Here is a 5,456-nt window from a genome sequence, read left to right as displayed (position 1 = left end):
ATTATTCTTTGGTAAATGACTTCATTATCTATTATTTAATAAACACACCTTTATTTACTGTTCCAAAATATTAGCACTTCAATAAGATTTAAATATTCAATCTTAACTGATTAAAAAGCTTGTGGTCATCCCCACCCACTCCTACCCACTTCTAATGTTTCTTTATGCCAATTATGGGTAGATCTATCACATTTTAATTCCTGTCTCTAAAGTTTTTAATTAACAAAGTATTGCATGGTATTTGAATGCTACTGATTAGCATTCTAAAAGAATATCCCCCATAACATTCCCAATGTGTATTATTAAATCAATCCAATTTGATAGATTAATTTTTCTCTAATTTTACTGAAACCAGCCATTTTTCTACATTAACTTGGTCTCAGAGAGAACAACATAATTGTTAGTCATCGTTCTGTAGAAGCTACAAATTTCTAAAGTGGTTCATATCTGCTGAAAGCCAACTCACTACTAGGAATTAAACTAAAATTGACAGATATATAACATTAAAGTTGCTGGGGAACATTTAGATCATTGGGCTATAAAATGAAATGTGTATGTCTCAAATCAAAGCCTTTCTCCTCCAAAATATTGTTCTTTCATTTCCACCCTGCCACATTTTAGATGCAGAAAATCAAGCTGATAGAAATGACTTTCTCTTGCACATATAATTTATATTCACAGAGCTTCAGTTTCCTCCTTGTCAAAACTTATCAACCAGGGCCTGGCCAGCGTGGCTTAGTGGTTGAGCTTTGACCTATGTACCAGGAGGTCATGGTTTGATTCCTGGTCAGAGCAATGGCCGGGTTGCAGACTCTATCCCCAGTGTGAGGTGTGCAGGAGACAGCTAATCAATGATTCTCTCTCATCATTGATGTTTCTTGTTTCTCCTTCTCTGAAATCAATAAAAAAGTATATATTTTTTAAAAGTTATCAGCCAGGTAACATTTTTTTTCTGCCCTAGAATTATAGAATCAGTGGGAATATCAAGTAGAGGTCACCTTAACAATTACCTGAGCCCCCTTTTCTACGTGAAGATAGTGAGGTTCCTGCAGGAATTGCTCTGAGGCCATCTGTTTAGTTAGTGTTAAAGTAAGAATGATACAAAGGTTTATTCTATTCCAGTTTATTTGTGCTATTTCTTATCAAGTGTGTGTTCCTCTTTATATTTTATTTTATATGTTTGCTTTTCTCATATATAGGTAAAAACCTGCTTTTTATGGTAATGTAGCAGACATTCTTATGTCTGCCTTATCCACGTCCTTTCTCCCACACTCCTGCTGAATGGGCAGCAGAAAGGGTTAAGTGCCCTGGGTTCCAGATTACTGATTACAGAGGAGCAGTTGATTCAGCAAATCAGTCATTATCCTTATCCTGTGAATTAGAAAATGTGAGAATGGAGCTTCTAAAACATACCAGCTCACCAGGCCCTCCTAAAGATCAATATAAGCAGAAATATTGGGATGAGGCCCACACCTTTTAAACTCCTCGTTGTTTCTGATGTTCAGAATTGAGAACCACTAATTCTGATCATAGTTTTCTTATACCTACTTTCACAGACTAATTTATGGGTATATATATGTAAATGTGAATATTTATTCATGTTATGTATATGTATGTGTGTGGCTGGATTCATATACATTATACCAAAAATATAATACCTGGCCCTTGCCCTGATTTCTATAATTCTATCATATTTTCACTAACCTGAATGAAATTTTGATTTAGTGGTAATGTTGCTCCAGTCATTAGTTGTGTCAACTAAACATTAATTACAAAAACATCTATTTCTCTGCTGCATAAAATATGATTAGAATGACAACTAGTAAATTAGTCCTTAAAAAATGCCTAAGTAATTTATCATGTATAACACTTTTCTGATAAAAATGTATCTATGTAAAATGATAAACACTACTTTGATTAATAGGTTAAATTGACCTTTTCTTTAATTCACTTTTTATATATTACATTTATTAAAATACTACAGAATTTAATTAGTGTTTAACATGGAAAATTGTGTTTGTTAATTGGCTTAATTTTTTTACTAATTGGTTACATATTAAATCCTTATTTCATAGAACACTCACTGCTCATTACCAAGAATAATAATTCTAGTCAAGAAAATATTCATCACTTTGTTGGAGGTTTTTTCTTCCTAACTTAATAAGAAAAAAATATTTTTTATTGAATTATTGAATTACATCTAGTTAGGGATATTAATTTTAATCAGGCAAATGTCTTACCATCTTTAGCTTATAGTTGATATATCTATGGTTACCAAATATGTATGTGTGTGTGTGTGTGTGTGTATGTGTATGTATGTATGTATGTATGTGTGTGTATATACAAAAGTGCTTCGTTTATTTAAACAGAGATAATTACCATCCATACATGCCTGTTGGTTAATTGCTTACAAATTCATTAAGTACCTCAAGGTGCTACATAAATATTGTGTTTTATATTAAGATATACGTAGACTGTAACCAAATCCTATGAATACTTCCTTGATGAGGCAAAATATTAATTACAACACCAACAGTTTACATTTTGTACAAGTGTTTGCCTATTCATAGCCTAGCTGTACATCAACCTGAAATTTCACATTGTTAGAGGAATGTTCACCTTAAGGGGACAGTTTTCTTCTTTCATAAGCCCCTACATATATACAAATGATGCATTTTAGTCTGTTTTTAAAGTATTGCCAACTTCATAGTAATTGACTTAAGTAATAATCCTATAATCTTTTAAAATGTAATAAATTAATGTTTTTCAACCACCAACTATTGAAAAAAAAACACATTTGCATTTATTTGTGAGGCTTCATATATTCTGATAAAAATAATTTCTTGCACACCTGTTACACCTTTTTTAAAAAATATTATTTTATTGATTTTTTACAGAGAGGAAGGGTGAGAGATAGGGAGTTAGAAACATCGATGAGAGAGAACACATGGATCAGCTGCCTCCTGCGCACCCCCTACTGGAGATGCCCTTGACCGGAATCGCACCTGGGACCCTTCAGTCTGCAGGCTGAAGCTCTATCCACTGAGCCAAACCAGTTAGGGCCCTATTACACCTTTTAAAACATGACTAAAATATGTTGACTAACCTAGAAATAACTCTAAAAATAATATTTCTGTAGTCAGTATAATTGAAAAAAATTTAAAAGTATTTTCTTTTGGAATTTAGAAATAATTATTAAGAAATTGGCAGAGACAAAGCCTCACATAACCACACAGAAGTAAACAAAGGATGTATTCCATCTTCTGATTCAAACAGAGTTCTTCAGGCCTTTCCATTAAGAATCATGAATAAACCTTATCTTTATTCAACTCTATTTAATCCTTATAGGAAACATAAGAAAAAAGAGTAAGTGGAACCATGTTTTAATACTTTTTAAAATTGTAAAATATAATGCATTTATAGAAAAAGGTCCCCACAAAATACAGGTTATAAATTATCACTGAGTGAATAGCCATATAAATTTTAAGTCAAGTAGTAAAATATTTTTAATGCCTAGAAGCCTCGATTGTGCCTTTTCTCATCTTCTATGTATTCCTTCCTAACAGACAATCTCTATTCTGAGTTTTGTAACAATAACTTACTTGTTTCCCCTCAAAGTTTTACCAGCAAAGCTTATATCTATAACCATTATATTTATTATAGTTTTGTATGGTTTTGAAGAATATATAAATGGAATATAAGAATGTATTTTCTTGGATTGGTTTCTTTCACACAACAATATATGTTGTTTTGAGTCAGTATAATTCATTGATTTTCATCACAATATATTGTATTATCTGAATATGCTATAATATGTTTTTATCTTAATATTCACAAACATTAAGTTGTTTCTGTCAAGAAATATTTTGTAGTGTTTTTTGGAATACACACGCATATGTTTTTCTTGGGTGTATTTAGAGTACTAGAATTGATAGGTCAGAAACTGGGTATTTATCCAGTTTAAGAAGCTGATGTTAGTTAAACTGGCTTTTTAAACCAAGTTAAGAAAGCTGACTTTCTTACACATCATCCTTTAGCAGAAACAAATACACAGACTTTTCCGTTCCAAAGATGCCCCCCTAATGTGACAGACTCTTAACATTCACTCCATTCCCAAAAGAAGACATTTGGTGTAACTTCCAGAATATATCATAGGGTAACTTTTCTCAGTGTCCATGATTCCCAATGATGTTATTACTCCTTTGTTCTTCCAAAATATGTCCTATATAGAAGTCCGCACCATCTGAAAACTAATGTTGATTAGTTGTAAATACACTTAAGATTATAATTCTAAAATGTAAGGATAAGAGGGGGTAATAAATGCATCCTCATACTTTATTCACAGTGACCTTGTACATTGGGCGTCTTGGTTGTCACTTCACTGCCAGCCAATTGTGTCAGAAATTGGAACTATTTTAATTAGAGAACGTGGTCCCATATGCAGTGGTTCTCAACCTTTCTAATGCCACGACCCTTTAACACAGTTCCTCATGTTGTGCTGACCCCCAACCATAAAATTATTTTTGTTGCTACTTCATAACTGTAATTTTGCTACTGTTATGAATCATAATGTAAATATCTGTGTTTTCCGATGGTCTTAGGCGACCCTGCTAGCAGTTCTCAACCTGTGGGTCGTGACAGTAGCAAAATTACAGTTATGAAGTAGCAAGGAAAATAATTTTATGGTTGGGGGTCACTACAACATGAGGAACTGTATTAAAGGGCCACGGCATTAGAAAGGTTGAGAACCACTGAGCTAAAGGAATAGGTAGTCATTCAGTAGGAAGGGTGTGATTAAAGTAACATAGTTTGAGAAGTGCAGTAAGATAAGAACTAAACATATCCATTATAGTTGCCAAGTTGAAGTATGTTTTTACTATGGAAAACAATTTTAAGAACGCAGAAAGTAGAAGCCACAGTTTAGTAGAGTGAGGCTTAAGGGGGTACAGGGCACAATAAGGAAATGAAGATAAGCCAGTCACTTCAAATTGTTACATCTCATGGCACACATAAACAATTACTAAAATTCTGACACACCAAAAAAATATTTTTGCCCATCTGACAAAAAAAGTAGGTATAATTTGATTCATTCAAACCAGAAAACTATTGTTGCGTTGGCTGTGGTCATTTTTTTATTTGACAATCTAATGGAAAAGAGTTCAGTGCCCCTGACTAGTCAGATATTGCATGTTGTAAAAATTAGAGGCACACTAGTGTGCCACATCACCCAGGTTGAACATTGCTGAGATAGGCTATTAATGCTGAGGGAGTTAGCTTGAGCTTGTATTAGCCCACTGACTGATGTGGCTAGAAATATCATCAGAAACACCACATTAAAAGACTAAACCAGGCTCTAACTGGTTTGGCTCAGTGGATGGGGTGTCGGCCTGCAGACTGAAGGGTCCCAGGTTCGATTCCGGTCAAGGGCATGTACCTTGGTTGCAGGCACATCCCCA

This window comes from Plecotus auritus (genome assembly GCF_963455305.1).
Source record: "Plecotus auritus genome assembly, chromosome: 5".
NCBI classification, from domain to species: domain Eukaryota; kingdom Metazoa; phylum Chordata; class Mammalia; order Chiroptera; family Vespertilionidae; genus Plecotus; species Plecotus auritus.
The sequence above is the reverse complement of the archived record's forward strand: the minus strand, read 5'-3'. Positions refer to the sequence as shown.